The sequence below is a fragment of the Meriones unguiculatus genome, chromosome 20 (assembly GCF_030254825.1).
Source record: "Meriones unguiculatus strain TT.TT164.6M chromosome 20, Bangor_MerUng_6.1, whole genome shotgun sequence".
Taxonomy (NCBI): Eukaryota; Metazoa; Chordata; class Mammalia; order Rodentia; family Muridae; genus Meriones; species Meriones unguiculatus.
Genome location: NC_083367.1, coordinates 4242775 through 4263415, shown reverse-complemented (window position 1 = coordinate 4263415; position 20641 = coordinate 4242775).

Sequence of the window (20641 nt, the reverse complement as noted above, 5' to 3'; positions counted from 1 at the left end):
GTTTCTGTTCTTTCAATGGAAACTTGTTTCTGTGCCGTACAGTGTGAGATAACACTTTTCAGTTTTCCTGTATTCCTAATTGAGCGAGCAACACACAGGTGATTCTGTTTAAAAGTAGTGCTTTGCTTTTCTGTTCTATCGTTGGAAACTTGTTCTTGTGCTGTACAGTGAGATATATTACTGTTCAGTTTTCCTGTATTCCTAATGGAGCGAGCAACACACATGTGACTTAGTTTACAAATTAGTGATTTTCTCATTTGTTCTTTCATTTGAAACTTGTTCCTGTGCTGTACAATGTGATATATCACTTTTCAGTTTTCCTGTTATAATAATTGAACAGGCGACACGTATGTGAATTAGTTTACAAAGTTGTGCTTTGCGTTTCTGTTCTTTCGATGGAAACATGTTCCTGTGCTGTACAGTGTGTTATATCACTTTTCAGTTTTCCTCTTATAATAATTGAACAGGCGACACGTATGTGAATTAGTTTACAAAGTTGTGCTTTGCGTTTCTGTTCTTTCTTTGGAAACTTGTTTCTGTGCCATACAGTGTGAGATAACACTTTCGGTTTCCCTGTATTCCTAATTGAGCGAGCGACACACATGTGATTTAGTTTACAAAGTAGTGTTTTGGGTTTCTGTTCTTCTTGGAAAATTGTTTCTGTGCTGTACAGTGTGATATATCACTTTTCAGTTTTCCTGTTGTAATAATTGAATGGGCGACAAGTATGTGATTTAGTTTACAAAGTTGTGCTTTGCTTTTCTGTTCTTTCGATGGAAACTAGTTTCTGTGCCGTACAGTGCGAGATAACACTTTTCGGTTTTCCTGTATTCCTAATTGAGCGAGTGACACACATGTGATTCAGTTTACAAAGTAGTGCTTTTCATTTACGTTCTTTCGTTGGAAACTTGTTCCTGTTAGGAACAATTTAGGGTTAGGGTTAGGGTTAGGGTTAGGGTTAGGGTTAGGTTAGGGCTGGGTAAGGGATAGGGTTAGGGTTAGGGTTAGGGGTTAGGGTTAGGGTTAGGGTTAGGGTTAGGGTTAGGGTTAGGGGTTAGGGTTAGTGTTAGGGTTAGGGCCTTAGGGTTAGGGTTAGTGTTAGGGTTATATCACTTTTCAGTTTTCCTGTTATAATAATTGAACAGGATACACGTATGTGAATTAGTTTACAAAGTTGTGCTTTGCGTTTCTGTTCTTTCAATGGAAACTTGTTTCTGTGCCGTACAGTGCGAGATAACACTTTTCAGTTTTCCTGTATTCCTAATTGAGCGAGCGACACACAGGTGATTCTGTTTAAAAGTAGTGCTTTGCTTTTCTGTTCTTTCGTTGGAAACTTGTTCTTGTGCTGTACAGTGAGATATATTACTTTTCAGTTTTCCTGTATTCCTAATGAAGCGAGCGACACACATGTGATTTAGTGTACAAATTAGTGATTTTCTTTTTTGTTCTTTCATTTGAAACTTGTTCCTGTGCTGTACAATGTGATATATCACTTTTCAGTTTTCCTGTTACAATAATTGAACAGGCGACACGTATGTGAATTAGTTTACAAAGTTGTGTTTTGCGTTTCTGTTCTTTCGATGGAAACATGTTCCTGTGCTGTACAGTGTGTTATATCACTTTTCAGTTTTCCTCTTATAATAATTGAATAGGCGACACGTATGTGAAATCGTTTACAAAGTTGTGCTTTGCGTTTCTGTTCTTTTGATGGAAACATGTTCCTGTGCTGTACAGTGTGTTATATCACTTTTCAGTTTTCCTCTTATAATAATTGAACAGGCGACACGTATTTCATTTAGTTTACAAAGTTGTGCTTTGCGTTTCTGTTCTTTCTTTGGAAACTTGTTTCTGTGCCATACAGTGTGAGATAACACTTTTCGGTTTCCCTGTATTCCTAATTGAGCGAGCGACACACATGTGATTTAGTTTACAAAGTAGTGTTTTGGGTTTCTGATCTTCTTGGAAAATTGTTTCTGTGCTGTACAGTGTGATATATCACTTTTCAGTTTTCCTGCTGTAATAATTGAATGGGCGACACGTATCTGATTTAGTTTACAAAGTTGTGCTTTGCTTTTCTGTTCTTTCGATGAAAACTAGTTTCTGTGCATTACAGTGCGAGATAACACTTTTCGGTTTTCCTGTATTCCTAATTGAGCGAGTGACACATATGTGATTCAGTTTACAAAGTAGTGCTTTTCATTTACGTTCTTTCGTGGAAACGTGTTCCTGTTAGGAACAAGTTAGGGTTAGGGTTAGGGTTAGGGTTAGGGTTAGGGTTAGGGTTAGGGTTAGGGCTGGGTAAGGGATAGGGTTAGCGTTAGGGTTAGGGTTAGGTTTAGGGTTAGGGGTTAGGGTTAGGGTTAGGGTTAGGGTTAGGGTTAGGGGTTAGGGTTAGTGTTAGGGTTAGGGCCTTAGAGTTAGGGTTAGTGTTAGGGTTATATCACTTTTCAGTTTTCCTGTAATAATAATTAAACAGGCAACACGTATGTGAATTAGTTTACAAAGTTGTGCTTTGCGTTTCTGTTCTTTCGATGGAAACATGTTCCTGTGCTGTACAGTTTGTTATATCACTTTTCAGTTTTCCTCTTATAATAATTAAACAGGCGACACGTATGTCATTTAGTTCACAAAGTTGTGCTTTCCGTTTCTGTTCTTTCTTTGGAAAATTGTTTCTGTGCCATACAGTGTGAGATAACACTTTTCGGTTTCCCTGTATTCCTAATTGAGCGAGCGACACACATGTGATTTAGTTTACAAAGTAGTGCTTTTGGTTTCGGTTCTTCTTGGAAACTTGTTTCTGTGCTGTACAGTGTGATATATCACTTTTCAGTTTTCCTGTTGTAGTAATTGAACGGGCGACATGTATGTGATTTAGTTTGCAAAGTTGTGCTTTGCTTTTCTGTTCTTTCAATGGAAACTAGTTTCTGTGCCGTACAGTGCGAGATAACACTTTTCTGTATTCCTGTATTCCTAATTGAGCGAGTGACACACATGTGATTCAGTTTACAAAGTAGTGCTTTTTATTTACGTTCTTTCGTTGGAAACTTGCTCCTGTTAGGAACAAGTTAGGGTTAGGGTTAGAGTTAGGGTTAGGGTTAGGGTTAGGGCTAGGGTTAGGGCTGGGTAAGGGTTAGGGTTAGCGTTAGGGTTAGGGTTAGGGTTAGGGTTAGGGTTAGGGTTAGGGGTTAGGTTTAGGGTTAGGGTTAGGGGTTAGGGTTAGGGTTATTGTTAGGGTTAGGGGTTAGGGTTAGGGTTAGGGTTAGGGCCTTAGGGTTAGGGTTAGGGTTAGGGTTATATCACTTTTCAGTTTTCCTGTTATGATAATTGAACAGGCGACACATATGTGAATTAGTTTACAAAGTTGTGCTTTGCGTTTCTGTTCTCTCAATGGAAACTTGTTTCTGTGCCGTACAGTTTGAGATAACACTTTTCAGTTTTCCTGTATTCCTAATTGAGCGAGCAACACACAGGTGATTCTGTTTAAAAGTAGTGCTTTGCTTTTCTGTTCTATCGTTGGAAACTTGTTCTTGTGCTGTACAGTGAGATATATTACTGTTCAGTTTTCCTGTATTCCTAATGGAGCGAGCGACACACATGTGATTTAGTTTACAAATTAGTGATTTTCTTTTTTGTTCTTTCATTTGAAACTTGTTCCTGTGCTGTACAATGTGATATATCACTTTTCAGTTTTCCTGTTATAATAATTGAACAGGCGACACGTATGTGAATTAGTTTACAAAGTTGTGCTTTGCGTTTCTGTTCTTTCGATGGAAACATGTTCCTGTGCTGTACAGTGTGTTATATCACTTTTCAGTTTTCCTCTTATAATAATTGAACAGGCGACACGTATGTGAATTAGTTTACAAAGTTGTGCTTTGTGTTTCTGTTCTTTCTTTGGAAACTTGTTTCTGTGCCATACAGTGTGAGATAACACTTTCCGGTTTCCCTGTATTCGTAATTGAGTGAGCGACACACTTGTGATTTAGTTTACAAAGTAGTGCTTTGGGTTTCTGTTCTTCTTGGAAATTTGTTTCTGTGCTGTACAGTGTGATATATCACTTTTCAGTTTTCCTGTTGTAATAATTGAACGGGCGACACGTATGTGATTTAGTTTACTAAGTTGTGCTTTGCTTTTCTGTTCTTTCGATGAAAACATATTCCTGTGCTGTACAGTGTGTTATATCACTTTTCAGTTTTCCTCTTATAATAATTGAACAGGCGACACGTATGTGAATTAGTTTACAAAGTTGTGCTTTGCTTTTCTGTTCTTTCGATGGAAACTAGTTTCTGTGCCGTACAGTGCGAGATAACACTTTTCGGTTTTCCTGTATTCCTAATTGAGCGAGTGACACACATGTGATTCAGTTTACAAAGTAGTGCTTTTCATTTACATTCTTTCATTGGAAACTTGTCCCTGGTAGGAAACTTGTTCCTGTTAGGAACAAGTTAGGGTTAGGGTTAGGGTTAGGGTTAGGTTTAGGGTTAGCGTTAGGGTTAGGGTTAGGGTTAGGGTTATATCACTTTTCAGTTTTCCTGTTATAATTATTGAACAGGCGACACATATGTGAATTAGTTTACAAAGTTGTGCTTTGCGTTTCTGTTCTTTCAATGGAAACTTGTTTCTGTGCCGTACAGTGCGAGATAACACTTTTCAGTTTTCCTGTATTCCTAATTGAGCGAGCGACACACAGGTGATTCTGTTTAAAAGTAGTGCTTTGCTTTTCTGTTCTTTCGATGGAAACATGTTCCTGTGCTGTACAGTGTGTTATATCACTTTTCAGTTTTCCTCTTATAATAATTAAACAAGCGACACCTATGTCATTTAGTTTACAAAGTTGTGCTTTGCGTTTCTGTTCTTTCTTTGGAAACTTGTTTCTGTGCCATACAGTGTGAGATAACACTTTCGTTTTCCCTGTATTCCTAATTGAGCGAGCGACACACATGTGATTTAGTTTACAAAATAGTGTTTTGGGTTTCTGTTCTTCTTGGAAAATTGTTTCTGTGCTGTACAGTGTGATATATCACTTTTCAGTTTTCCTGTTGGAATAATTGAATGGGCGACACGTATGTGATTTAGTTTACAAAGTTGTGCTTTGCTTTTCTGTTCTTTCGATGAAAACTAGTTTCTGTGCATTACAGTGCGAGATAACACTTTTCGGTTTTCCTGTATTCCTAATTGAGCGAGTGACACACATGTGATTCAGTTTACAAAGTAGTGCTTTACATTTACGTTCTTTCGTGGAAACTTGTTCCTGTTAGGAACAAGTAAGGGTTAGGTTTAGGGTTAGGGTTAGGGTTAGGGTTAGGGTTAGGGCTGGGTAAGGGATAGGGTTAGCGTTAGGGTTAGTGTTAGGGTTAGGGCCTTAGAGTTATGGTTAGTGTTAGGGTTATATCACTTTTCAGTTTTCCTGTTATAATAATTGAACAGGCGACACGTATGTGAATTAGTTTACAAAGTTGTGCTTTGCGTTTCTGTTCTTTCGATGGAAACATGTTCCTGTGCTGTACAGTGTGTTATATCACTTTTCAGTTTTCCTCTTATAATAATTAAACAGGCGACACGTATGTCATTTAGTTTACAAAGTTGTGCTTTCCGTTTCTGTTCTTTCTTTGGAAACTTGTTTCTGTGCCATACAGTGTGAGATAACACTTTTCGGTTTCCCTGTATTCCTAATTGAGCGAGCGACACACATGTGATTTAGTTTACAAAGTAGTGCTTTTGGTTTCTGTTCTTCTTGGAAACTTGCTTCTGTGCTGTACAGTGTGATATATCACTTTTCAGTTTTCCTGTTTTAATAATTGAACGGGCGACATGTATGTGATTTAGTTTAAAAAGTTGTGCTTTGCTTTTCTGTTCTTTCGATGGAAACTAGTTTCGGTGCCGTAAAGTGCGATATAACACTTTTCGGTATTCCTGTATTCCTAATTGAGCGAGTGACACACATGTGATTCAGTTTACAAAGTAGTGCTTTTCATTTACGTTCTTTCGTTGGAAACTTGTTCCTGTTAGGAACAAGTTAGGGTTAGAGTTAGAGTTAGGGTTAGGTTTAGGGTTAGGGTTAGGGCGGGGTAAGGGATAGGGTTAGCGTTAGGGTTAGGGTTAGGGTTAGGGTTAGGGTTAGGGGTTAGGGTTAGGGTTAGGGTTAGGGTTAGTGCCTTAGGGTTAGGGTTAGAGTTAGGGTTATATCACTTTTCAGTTTTCCTGTTACAATAATTGAACAGGCGACACATATGTGAATTAGTTTACAAAGTAGTGCTTTGCTTTTCTGTTCTATCGTTGGAAATTGTTCTTGTGCTGTACAGTGAGATATATTACTGTTCAGTTTTCCTGTATTCCTAATGGAGCGAGCGACACACATGTGATTTAGTTTACAAATTAGTGATTTTCTTTTTTGTTATTTCATTTGAAACTTGTTCCTGTGCTGTACAATGTGATATGTCACTTTTCAGTTTTCCTGTTATAATAATTGAACAGGCGACACGTATGTGAATTAGTTTACAAAGTTGTGCTTTGCGTTTCTGTTCTTTATTTGGAAACTTGTTTCTGTGCCATACAGTGTGAGATAACACTTTCCGGTTTCCCTGTATTCCTAATTGAGTGAGCGACACACTTGTGATTTAGTTTACAAAGTAGTGCTTTGGGTTTCTGTTCTTCTTGGAAACTTGTTTCTGTGCTGTACAGTGTGATATATCACTTTTCAGTTTTCCTGTTGTAATAATTGAACGGGCGACACGTATGTGATTTAGTTTACAAAGTTGTGCTTTGCTTTTCTGTTCTTTCGATGGAAACTAGTTTCTGGGCCGTACAGTGCGAGATAACACTTTTCGGTTTTCCTGTATTCCTAATTGATCGAGTGACACACATGTGATTCAGTTTACAAAGTAGTGCTTTTCATTTACATTCTTTCGTTTGAAACTTGTCCCTGTTAGGAAACCTGTTCCTGTTAGGAACAAGTTAGGGTTAGGGTTAGGGTTAGGGTTAGGGTTAGGGTTAGGGTTAGGGTTATATCACTTTTCAGTTTTCCTGTTATAATAATTGAACAGGCGACACATATGTGAATTAGTTTACAAAGTTGTGCTTTGCGTTTCTGTTCTTTCAATGGAAACTTGTTTCTGTGCCGTACAGTGCGAGATAACACTTTTCAGTTTTCCTGTATTCCTAATTGAGCGAGCAACACACAGGTGATTCTGTTTAAAAGTAGTGCTTTGCTTTTCTGTTCTTTCGTTGGATACTTGTTCTTGTGCTGTACAGTGAGATATATTACTGTTCAGTTTTCCTGTATTCCTAATGGAGCGAGCGACACACATGTGATTTAGTTTACAAATTAGTGATTTTCTTTTTTGTTCTTTCATTTGAAACTTGTTCCTGTGCTGTACAATGTGATATATCACTTTTCAGTTTTCCTGTTATAATAATTGAACAGGCGACACGTATGTGAATTAGTTTACAAAGTTGTGCTTTGCGTTTCTGTTCTTTCGATGGAAACATGTTCCTGTGCTGTACAGTGTGTTATATCACTTTTCAGTTTTCCTCTTATACTCCTTGAACAGGCGACACGTATGTGAATTAGTTTACAAAGTTGTGCTTTGCGTTTCTGTTCTTTCTTTGGAAACTTGTTTCTGTGCCATACAGTGTGAGATAACACTTTCCGGTTTCCCTGTATTCCTAATTGAGTGAGCGACACACTTGTGATTTAGTTTACAAAGTAGTGCTTTCGGTTTCTGTTCTTCTTGGAAACTTGTTTCTGTGCTGTACAGTGTGATATATCACTTTTCAGTTTTCCTGTTGTAATAATTGAACGGGCAACACGTATGTGATTTAGTTTACAAAGTTGTGCTTTGCTTTTCTGTTCTTTCGATGGAAACTAGTTTCTGTGCCGTACAGTGCGAGATAACACTTTTCGGATTTCCTGTATTCCTAATTGAGCGAGTGACACACATGTGATTCAGTTTACAAAGTAGTGCTTTTCATTTACATTCTTTCGTTGGAAACTTGTTCCTGTTAGGAAACTTGTTCCTGTTAGGAACAAGTTAGGGTTAGGGTTAGGGTTAGGGTTAGGGTTAGGGTTAGGGTTAGGGTTAGGGGTTAGGGTTAGGGTTAGGGTTAGGGTTAGGGTTACGGGTTACGGTTAGGGTTAGGGCCTTAAGGTTAGGGTTAAGGTTAGGGTTATATCACTTTTCAGTTTTCCTGTTATAATAATTGAACAGGCGACACATATTTGAATTAGTTTACAAAGTTGTGCTTTGCGTTTCTGTTCTTTCAATGGAAACTTGTTTCTGTGCCGTACAGTGCGAGATAACACTTTTCAGTTTTCCTGTATTCCTAATTGAGCGAGCGACACACAGGTGATTCTGTTTAAAAGTAGTGCTTTGTTTTTCTGTTCTTTCGTTGGAAACTTGTTCTTGTGCTGTACAGTGCGATATATTACTTTTCAGTTTTCCTGTATTCCTAATGAAGCGAGCGACACACATGTGATTTAGTTTACAAATTAGTGATTTTCTTTTTTGTTCTTTCATTTGAAACTTGTTCCTGTGCTATACAATGTGATATATCACTTTTCAGTTTTCCTGTTACAATAATTGAACAGGCAACACGTATGTGAATTAGTTTACAAAGTTGTGTTTTGCGTTTCTATTCTTTCGATGGAAACATGTTCCTGTGCTGTACAGTGTGTTATATCACTTTTCAGTTTTCCTCTTATAATAATTGAACAGGCGACACGTATTTCATTTAGTTTACAAAGTTGTGCTTTGCGTTTCTGTTCTTTATTTGGAAACTTGTTTCTGTGCCATACAGTGTGAGATAACACTTTTCGGTTTCCCTGTATTCCTAATTGAGCGAGTGACACACATGTGATTCAGTTTACAAAGTAGTGCTTTTCATTTACGTTCTTTCGTGGAAACTTGTTCCTGTTAGGAACAAGTTAGGGTTAGGGTTAGGGTTAGGGTTAGGGTTAGGGTTAGGGTTAGGGCTGGGTAAGGTATAGGGTTAGCGTTAGGGTTAGGGTTAGGTTTAGGGTTAGGGGTTAGGGTTAGGGTTAGGGTTAGGGTTAGAGTTAGGGGTTAGTGTTAGTGTAAGGGTTAGGGCCTTAGAGTTAGGGTTAGTGTTAGGGTTATATCACTTTTCAGTTTTCCTGTTATAATAATTGAACAGGCGACACGTATGTGAATTAGTTTACAAAGTTGTGCTTTGCGTTTCTGTTCTTTCGATGGAAACATGTTCCTGTGCTGTACAGTGTGTTATATCACTTTTCAGTTTTCCTCTTATAATAATTGAACAGGCGACACGTATGTGAATTCGTTTACAAAGTTGTGCTTTGCGTTTCTGTTCTTTCTTTGGAAACTTGTTTCTGTGCCATACAGTGTGAGATAACACTTTCCGGTTTCCCTGTATTCCTAATTGAGTGAGCGACACACTTGTGATTTAGTTTACAAAGTAGTGCTTTGGGTTTCTGTTCTTCTTGGAAACTTGTTTCTGTGCTGTACAGTGTGATATATCACTTTTCAGTTTTCCTGTTGTAATAATTGAACGGGCGACACGTATGTGATTTAGTTTACAAAGTTGTGCTTTGCTTTTCTGTTCTTTCGATGGAAACTAGTTTTTGTGCCGTACAGTGCGAGATAACACTTTTCTGTTTTCCTGTATTCCTAATTGAGCGAGTGACACACATGTGATTCAGTTTACAAAGTAGTGCTTTTCATTTACATTCTTTCGTTGGAAACTTGTCCCTGTTAGGAAACTTGTTCCTGTTAGGAACAAATTAGGGTTAGGGTTAGGGTTAGGGTTAGGGTTAGGGTTAGGGTTAGGGTTAGCGTTAGGGTTAGGGTTAGGGTTAGGGTTATATCACTTTTCAGTTTTCCTGTTATAATAATTGAACAGGCGACACATATGTGAATTAGTTTACAAAGTTGTGCTTTGCGTTTCTGTTCTTTCAATGGAAACTTGTTTCTGTGCCGTACAGTGCGAGATAACACTTTTCAGTTTTCCTGTATTTCTAATTGAGCGAGCAACACACAGGTGATTCTGTTTAAAAGTAGTGCTTTGCTTTTCTGTTCTTTCGTTGGAAACTTGTTCTTGTGCTGTACAGTGAGATATATTACTGTTCAGTTTTCCTGTATTCCTAATGGAGCGAGCGACACACATGTGATTTAGTTTACAAATTAGTGATTTTCTTTTTTGTTCTTTCATTTGAAACTTGTTCCTGTGCTGTACAATGTGATATATCACTTTTCAGTTTTCCTGTTATAATAATTGAACAGGCGACACGTATGTGAATTAGTTTACAAAGTTGTGCTTTGCGTTTCTGTTCTTTCGATGGAAACATGTTCCTGTGCTGTACAGTGTGTTATGTCACTTTTCAGTTTTCCTCTTATAATAATTGAACAGACGACACGTATGTGAATTCGTTTACAAAGTTGTGCTTTGCGTTTCTGTTCTTTATTTGGAAACTTGTTTCTGTGCCATACAGTGTGAGATAACACTTTCCGGTTTCCCTGTATTCCTAATTGAGTGAGCGACACACTTGTGATTTAGTTTACAAAGTAGTGCTTTGGGTTTCTGTTCTTCTTGGAAACTTGTTTCTGTGCTGTACAGTGTGATATATCACTTTTCAGTTTTCCTGTTGTAATAATTGAACGGGCGACACGTATGTGATTTAGTTTAAAAAGTTGTGCTTTGCTTTTCTGTTCTTTCGATGGAAACTAGTTTCTGGGCCGTACAGTGCGAGATAACACTTTTCGGTTTTCCTGTATTCCTAATTGAGCGAGTGACACACATGTGATTCAGTTTACAAAGTAGTGCTTTTCATTTACATTCTTTCGTTGGAAACTTGTCCCTGTTAGGAAACTTGTTCCTGTTAGGAACAAGTTAGGGTTAGGGTTAGGGTTAGGGTTAGGGTTAGGGTTAGGGTTAGGGTTAGCGTTAGGGTTAGGGTTAGGGTTAGGGTTATATCACTTTTCAGTTTTCCTGTTATAATAATTGAACAGGCGACACATATGTGAATTAGTTTACAAAGTTGTGCTTTGCGTTTCTGTTCTTTCAATGGAAACTTGTTTCTGTGCCGTACAGTGCGAGATAACACTTTTCAGTTTTCCTGTATTCCTAATTGAGCGAGCAACACACAGGTGATTCTGTTTAAAAGTAGTGCTTTGCTTTTCTGTTCTTTCGTTGGATACTTGTTCTTGTGCTGTACAGTGAGATATATTACTGTTCAGTTTTCCTGTATTCCTAATGGAGCGAGCGACACACATGTGATTTAGTTTACAAATTAGTGATTTTCTTTTTTGTTCTTTCATTTGAAACTTGTTCCTGTGCTGTACAATGTGATATATCACTTTTCAGTTTTCCTGTTATAATAATTGAACAGGCGACACGTATGTGAATTAGTTTACAAAGTTGTGCTTTGCGTTTCTGTTCTTTCGATGGAAACATGTTCCTGTGCTGTACAGTGTGTTATATCACTTTTCAGTTTTCCTCTTATACTCCTTGAACAGGCGACACGTATGTGAATTAGTTTACAAATTTGTGCTTTGCGTTTCTGTTCTTTCTTTGGAAACTTGTTTCTGTGCCATACAGTGTGAGATAACACTTTCCGGTTTCCCTGTATTCCTAATTGAGTGAGCGACACACTTGTGATTTAGTTTACAAAGTAGTGCTTTGGGTTTCTGTTCTTCTTGGAAACTTGTTTCTGTGCTGTACAGTGTGATATATCACTTTTCAGTTTTCCTGTTGTAATAATTGAACGGGCGACACGTATGTGATTTAGTTTACAAAGTTGTGCTTTGCTTTTCTGTTCTTTCGATGGAAACTAGTTTCTGTGCCGTACAGTGCGAGATAACACTTTTCGGTTTTCCTGTATTCCTAATTGAGCGAGTGACACACATGTGATTCAGTTTACAAAGTAGTGCTTTTCATTTACATTCTTTCGTTGGAAACTTGTCCCTGTTAGGAAACTTGTTCCTGTTAGGAACAAATTAGGGTTAGGGTTAGGGTTAGGGTTAGGGTTAGGGTTAGGGTTAGGGTTAGCGTTAGGGTTAGGGTTAGGGTTAGGGTTAGGGTTAGGGTTAGGGTTAGGGGTTAGGGTTGGGTTAGGGCCTTAGGGTTAGGGTTAGGGTTAGGGTTATATCACTTTTCAGTTTTCCTGTTATAATAATTGAACAGGCGACACATATGTGAATTAGTTTACAAAGTTGTGCTTTGCCTTTGTGTTCTTTCAATGGAAACTTGTTTCTGTGCCGTACAGTGCGAGATTACACTTTTCAGTTTCCCTGTATTCCTAATTGAGCGAGCGACACACATGTGATTTAGTTTACAAAGTAGTGTTTTGGGTTTCTGTTCTTCTTGGAAAATTGTTTCTGTGCTGTACAGTGTGATATATCACTTTTCAGTTTTCCTCTTATAATAATTGAACAGGCGACACGTATGTCATTTAGTTTACAAAGTTGTGCTTTCCGTTTCTGTTCTTTCTTTGGAAACTTGTTTCTGTGTCATACAGTGTGAGATAACACTTTTCGGTTTCCCTGTATTCCTAATTGAGCGAGCGACACACATGTGATTTAGTTTACAAAGTAGTGTTTTGGGTTTCTGTTCTTCTTGGAAAATTGTTTCTGTGCTGTACAGTGTGATATATCACTTTTCAGTTTTCCTGTTGTAATAATTGAATGGGCGACACGTATGTGATTTAGTTAACAAAGTTGTGCTTTGCTTTTCTGTTCTTTCGATGAAAACTAGTTTCTGTGCATTACAGTGCGAGATAACACTTTTCGGTTTTCCTGTATTCCTAATTGAGTGAGTGACACACATGTGATTCAGTTTACAAAGTAGTGCTTTTCATTTACGTTCTTTCGTGGAAACTTGTTCCTGTTAGGAACAAGTTAGGGTTAGGGTTAGGGTTAGGGTTAGGGTTAGGGTTAGGGTTAGGGCTGGGTAAGGTATAGGGTTAGCGTTAGGTTAGGGTTAGGTTTAGGGTTAGGGGTTAGGGTTAGGGTTAGGGTTAGGGTTAGAGTTAGGGGTTAGTGTTAGTGTAAGGGTTAGGGCCTTAGAGTTAGGGTTAGTGTTAGGGATATATCACTTTTCAGTTTTCCTGTTATAATAATTGAACAGGCGACACGTATGTGAATTAGGTTACAAAGTTGTGCTTTGCGTTTCTGTTCTTTCGATGGAAACATGTTCCTGTGCTGTACAGTGTGTTATATCACTTTTCAGTTTTCCTCTTATAATAATTAAACAGGCGACACGTATGTCATTTAGTTTACAAAGTTGTGCTTTTTGGAAACTTGTTTCTGTGCCATACAGTGTGAGATAACACTTTTCGGTTTCCCTGTATTCCCAATTGAGCGAGCGACACACATGTGATTTAGTTTACAAAGTAGTGCTTTTGGTTTCTGTTCTTTTTGGAAACTTGTTTCTGTGCTCTACACTGTGATATATCACTTTTCAGTTTTCCTGTTGTAATAATTGAACGGGCGACATGTATGTGATTTAGTTTACAAAGTTGTGCTTTGCTTTTCTGTTCTTTCGATGGAAACTAGTTTCTGTGCCTTAAAGTGCGATATAACACTTTTCGGTATTCCTGTATTCCTAATTGAGCGAGTGACACACATGTGATTCAGTTTACAAAGTAGTGCTTTTCATTTACGTTCTTTCGTTGGAAACTTGTTCCTGTTAGGAACAAGTTAGGGTTAGGGTTAGAATTAGGGTTAGGGTTAGGGTTAGTGTTAGGGTTAGGGCCGGGTAAGGGATAGGGTTAGCGTTAGGGTTAGGGTTAGGGTTAGGGTTAGGGTTAGGGGTTAGGGTTATGGTTAGGGTTAGGGTTAGGGTTAGGGCCTTAGGGTTAGGGTTAGGGTTAGGGTTATATCACTTTTCAGTTTTCCTGTTATAATAATTGAACAGGCGCCACATATGTGAATTAGTTTACAAAGTTGTGCTTTGCGTTTCTGTTCTTTCAATGGAAACTTGTTTCTGTGCCGTACAGTGTGAGATAACACTTTTCAGTTTTCCTGTATTCCTAATTGAGCGAGCAACACACAGGTGATTCTGTTTAAAAGTAGTGCTTTGCTTTTCTGTTCTATCGTTGGAAACTTGTTCTTGTGCTGTACACTGAGATATATTACTGTTCAGTTTTCCTGTATTCCTAATGGAGCGAGCGACACACATGTGATTTAGTTTACAAATTAGTGATTTTCTTTTTTGTTCTTTCATTTGAAACTTGTTCCTGTGCTGTACAATGTGATATATCACTTTTCCGTTTTCCTGTTATAATAATTGAACAGGCGACACGTGTGTGATTTAGTTTACAAAGCTGTGCTTTGCTTTTCTGTTCTTTCGATGGAAACTAGTTTCTGTGCCATACAGTGCGAGATAACACTTTTCGGTTTTCCTGTATTCCTAATTGAGCGAGTGACACACATGTGATTCAGTTTACAAAGTAGTGCTTTTCATTTACATTCTTTCGTTGGAAATTTGTCCCTGTTAGGAAACTTGTTCCTGTTAGGAACAAGTTTTGGTTAGGGTTAGGGTTAGGGTTAGGGTTATGGTTAGGGTTAGCGTTAGGTTTAGGGTTAGGGTTAGGGTTAGGGTTAGGGTTAGGGCCTTAGGGTTAGGGTTAGGGTTAGGGTTATATCCCTTTTCAGTTTTCCTGTTATAATAATTGAAAAGGCGACACATATGTGAATTAGTTTACAAAGTTGTGCTTTGCGTTTCTGTTCTTTCAATGGAAACTTGTTTCTGTGCCGTACAGTGCGAGATAACACTTTTCAGTTTTTCTGTATTCCTAATTGAGCGAGCGACACACAGGTGATTCTGTTTAAAAGTAGTGCTTTGCTTTTCTGTTCTTTCGTTGGAAACTTGTTCTTGTGCTGTTCAGTGAGATATATTACTTTCAGTTTTCCAGTATTCCTAATGAAGCGAGCGACACACATGTGATTTAGTTTACAAATAGGTGATTTTCTTTTTTGTTCTTTCATTTGAAACTTGTTCCTGTGCTGTACAATGTGATATATCACTTTTCAGTTTTCCTGTTACAATAATTGAACAGGCGACACGTATGTGAATTAGTTTACAAAGTTGTGCTTTGCGTTTTTGTTCTTTCGATGGAAACATGTTCCTGTGCTGTACAGTGTGTTACATCACTTTTCAGTTTTCCTCTTATAATAATTAAACAGGCGACACGTGTGTCATTTGGTTTACAAAGTTGTGCTTTCCGTTTCTGTTCTTTCTTTGGAAACTTGTTTCTGTGCCATACAGTGTGAGATAACACTTTTCGGTTTCCCTTTATTCCTAATTGAGCGAGCGACACCCATGTGATTTAGTTTACAAAGTAGTGTTTTGGGTTTCTGATCTTCTTGGAAACTTGTTTCTGTGCTGTACAGTGTGATATATCACTTTTCAGTTTTCCTGTTGTAATAATTGAATGGGCGACACGTATGTGATTTAGTTTACAAAGTTGTGCTTTGCTTTTCTGTTCTTTCGATGGAAACTAGTTTCTGTGCATTACAGTGCGAGATAACACTTTTCGGTTTTCCTGTATTCCTAATTGAGCGAGTGACACACATGTGATTCAGTTTACAAAGTAGTGCTTTTCATTTACATTCTTTCGTTGGAAACTTGTTCCTTTTAGGAACAAGTTAGGGTTAGGTTTAGGGTTAGAGTTAGGGTTAGGGCCATAGGGTTAGGGTTAGTGTTAGGGTTATATCACTTTTCAGTTTTCCTGTTATAATAATTGAACAGGCGACACGTATGTGAATTAGTTTACAAAGTTGTGCTTTGCGTTTCTGTTCTTTCAATGGAAACATGTTCCTGTGCTGTACAGTGTGTTATATCACTTTTCAGTTTTCCTCTTATACTCATTGAACAGGCGACACGTATGTCATTTAGTTTACAAAGTTGTGCTTTGCGTTTCTGTTCTTTCTTTGGAAACTTCTTTCTGTGCCATACAGTGTGAGATAACACTTTCCGGTTTCCCTGTATTCCTAATTGAGTGAGCGACACACTTGTGATTTAGTTTACAAAGTAGTGCTTTGGGGTTCTGTTCTTCTTGGAAACTTGTTTCTGTGCTGTACAGTGTGTTATATCACTTTTCAGTTTTCCTCTTATAATAATTGAACAGGCGACACGTATGTGAATTAGTTTACAAAGTTGTGCTTTGCGTTTTTGTTCTTTCTTTGGAAACTTGTTTCTGTGCCATACAGTGTGAGATAACACTTTTCGGTTTCCCTGTATTCTTAATTGAGCGAGCGACACACATGTGATTTAGTTAACAAAGTAGTGCTTTTGGTTTCTGTTCTTCTTGGAAACTTGTTTCTGTGCTGTACAATGTGATATATCACTTTTCAGTTTTCCTGTTATAATAATTGAACAGGCGACACGTATGTGAATTAGTTTACAAAGTTGTGCTTTGCGTTTCTGTTCTTTCGATGGAAACATGTTCCTGTGCTGTACAGTGTGTTATATCACTTTTCAGTTTTCCTCTTATAATAATTGAACAGGCGACACGTATGTCATTTAGTTTACAAAGTTGTGCTTTGCGTTTCTGTTCTTTCAATGGAAACTTGTTTCTGTGCCGTACAGTTTGAGATAACACTTTTCAGTTTTCCTGTATTCCTAATTGAGCGAGCAACACACAGGTGATTCTGTTTAAAAGTAGTGCTTTGCTTTTCTGTTCTATCGTTGGAAACTTGTTCTTGTGCTGTACAGTGAGATATATTACTGTTCTGTTTTCCTGTATTCCTAATGGAGCGAGCGACACACATGTGATTTAGTTTACAAATTAGTGATTTTCTTTTTTGTTCTTTCATTTGAAACTTGTTCCTGTGCTGTACAATGTGATATATCACTTTTCAGTTTTCCTGTTATAATAATTGAACAGGCGACACGTATGTGAATTAGTTTACAAAGTTGTGCTTTGCGTTTCTGTTCTTTCTTTGGAAACTTGTTTCTGTGCCATACAGTGTGAGATAACACTTTTCGGTTTCCCTGTATTCTTAATTGAGCGAGCGACACACATGTGATTTAGTTAACAAAGTAGTGCTTTTGTTTTCTGTTCTTCTTGGAAACTTGTTTCTGTGCTGTACAGTGTGATATATCACTTTTCAGTTTTCTTGTTGTAATAATTGAACGGGCGACATGTATGTGATTTAGTTTACACAGTTGTGCTTTGCTTTTCTGTTCTTTCGATGGAAACTAGTTTCTGTGCCGTAAAGTGCGATATAACACTTTTCGGTATTCCTGTATTCCTAATTGAGCGAGTGACACACATGTGATTCAGTTTACAAAGTAGTGCTTTTCATTTACGTTCTTTTTTTGGAAACTTGTTCCTGTTAGGAACAAGTTAGAGTTAGGGTTAGAGTTAGGGTTAGGGTTAGGGTTAGGGTTAGTGTTAGGGTTAGGGGTTAGGGTTAGGGTTAGGGTTAGGGTTAGGGCCTTTGGGTTAGGGTTAGGGTTAGGGTTAGGGATATATCACTTTTCAGTTTTCCTGTTATAATAATTGAACAGGCGACACATATGTGAATTAGTTTACAAAGTTGTGCTTTGCGTTTCTGTTCTTTCAATGGAAACTTGTTTCTGTGCCGTACAGTTTGAGATAACACTTTTCAGTTTTCCTGTATTCCTAATTGAGCGAGCAACACACAGGTGATTCTGTTTAAAAGTAGTGCTTTGCTTTTCTGTTCTATCGTTGGAAACTTGTTCTTGTGCTGTACAGTGAGATATATTACTGTTCAGTTTTCCTGTATTCCTAATGGAGCGAGCGACACACATGTGATTTAGTTTACAAATTAGTGATTTTCTTTTTTGTTCTTTCATTTGAAACTTGTTCCTGTGCTGTACAATGTGATATATCACTTTTCAGTTTTCCTGTTATAATAATTGAACAGGCGACACGTATGTGAATTAGTTTACAAAGTTGTGCTTTGCGTTTCTGTTCTTTCGATGGAAACATGTTCCTGTGCTGTACAGTTTGTTATATCACTTTTCAGTTTTCCTCTTATAATAATTGAACAGGCGACACGTATGTGAATTAGTTTACAAAGTTGTGCTTTGCGTTTCTGTTCTTTCTTTGGAAACTTGTTTCTGTGCCATACAGTGTGAGATAACACTTTCCGGTTTCCCTGTATTCCTAATTGAGTGAGCGACACACTTGTGATTTAGTTTACAAAGTAGTGCTTTGGGTTTCTGTTCTTCTTGGAAACTTGTTTCTGTGCTGTACAGTGTGATATATCACTTTTCAGTTTTCCTGTTGTAATAATTGAACGGGCGACACGTATGCGATTTAGTTTACAAAGCTGTGCTTTGCTTTTCTGTTCTTTCGATGAAAACATATTCCTGTGCTGTACAGTGTGTTATATCACTTTTCAGTTTTCCTCTTATAATAATTGAACAGGCGACACGTATGTGAATTAGTTTACAAAGTTGTGCTTTGCTTTTCTGTTCTTTCGATGGAAACTAGTTTCTGGGCCATACAGTGCGAGATAACACTTTCGGTTTTCCTGTATTCCTAATTGAGCGAGTGACACACATGTGATTCAGTTTACAAAGTAGTGCTTTTCATTTACATTCTTTCGTTGGAAACTTGTCCCTGTTAGGAAACTTGTTCCTGTTAGGAACAAGTTAGGGTTAGGGTTAGGGTTAGGGTTAGGGTTAGGGTTAGGGTTAGCGTTAGGGTTATGGTTAGGGTTAGGGTTAGGGTTAGGGTTAGGGTTAGGGTTAGGGGTTAGGGTTAGGGTTAGGGCCTTAGGGTTAGGGTTAGGGTTAGGGTTATATCACTTTTCAGTTTTCCTGTTATAATAATTGAACAGGCGACACATATGTGAATTAGTTTACAAAGTTGTGCTTTGCGTTTCTGTTCTTTCAATGGAAACTTGTTTCTGTGCCGTACAGTGCGAGATAACACTTTTCAGTTTTTCTGTATTCCTAATTGAGCGAGCAACACACAGGTGATTCTGTTTAAAAGTAGTGCTTTGCTTTTCTGTTCTTTCGTTGGAAACTTGTTCTTGTTCTGTACAGTGAGATATATTACTTTTCAGTTTTCCTGTGTTCCTAATGAAGCGAGCAACACACATGTGATTTAGTTTACAAATAGGTGATTTTCTTTTTTGTTCTTTCATTTGAAACTTGTTCCTGTGCTGTACAATGTGATATATCACTTTTCAGTTTTCCTGTTACAATAATTGAACAGGCGACACGTATGTGAATTAGTTTACAAAGTTGTGCTTTGCGTTTCTGTTCTTTTGATGAAAACATGTTCCTGTGCTGTACAGTGTGTTATATCACTTTTCAGTTTTCCTCTTACAATAATTAAACAGGCGACACGTGTGTCATTTAGTTTACAAAGTTGTGCTTTCCGTTTCTGTTCTTTCTTTGGAAACTTGTTTCTGTGCCATACAGTGTGAGATAACACTTTCCGGTTTCCCTGTATTCCTAATTGAGTGAGCGACACACTTGTGATTTAGTTTACAAAGTAGTGCTTTGGGTTTCTGTTCTTCTTGGAAACTTGTTTCTGTGCTGTACAGTGTGATATATCACTTTTCAGTTTTCCTGTTGTAATAATTGAACGGGCGACATGTATGTGATTTAGTTTACAAAGTTGTGCTTTGCTTTTCTGTTCTTTCGATGGTAACTAGTTTCTGTGCCGTAAAGTGCGATATAACACTTTTCGGTATTCCTGTATTCCTAATTGAGCGAGTGACACACATGTGATTCAGTTTACAAAGTAGTGCTTTTCATTTACGTTCTTTCCTTGGAAACTTGTTCCTGTTAGGAACAAGTTAGAGTTAGGGTTAGGGTTAGGGTTAGGGTTAGGGTTAGGGTTAGGGTTAGGGTTAGGGTTAGGGCTGGGTAAGGGATAGAGTTAGCGTTAGGGTTAGGGTTAGGGTTAGGGTTAGGGGTTAGGGTTAGGGTTAGGGTTAGGGTTAGGGTTAGGGCCTTTGGGTTAGGGTTAGTGTTAGGGTTATATCACTTTTCAGTTTTCCTGTTATAATAATTGAACAGGCGACACATATGTGAATTAGTTTACAAAGTTGTGCTTTGCGTTTCTGTTCTTTCAATGGAAACTTGTTTCTGGGCCGTACAGTGCGAGATAACACTTTTCAGTTTTCCTGTATTCCTAATTGAGCGAGCAACACACAGGTGATTCTGTTTAAAAGTAGTGCTTTGCTTTTCTGTTCTTTCGTTGGAAACTTGTTCTTGTGCTGTACAGTGAGATATATTACTGTTCAGTTTTCCTGTATTCCTAATGGAGCGAGCGACACACATGTGATTTAGTTTACAAATTAGTGATTTTCTTTTTTGTTCTTTCATTTGAAACTTGTTCCTGTGCTGTACAATGTGATATATCACTTTTCAGTTTTCCTGTTATAATAATTGAACAGGCGACACGTATGTGAATTAGTTTACAAAGTTGTGCTTTGCGTTTCTGTTCTTTCGATGGAAACATGTTCCTGTGCTGTACAGTGTGTTATATCACTTTTCAGTTTTCCTCTTATAATAATTGAACAGACGACACGTATATGAATTAGTTTACAAAGTTGTGCTTTGCGTTTCTGTTCTTTATTTGGAAACTTGTTTCTGTGTCATACAGTGTGAGATAACACTTTCCGGTTTCCCTGTATTCCTAATTGAGTGAGCGACACACTTGTGATTTAGTTT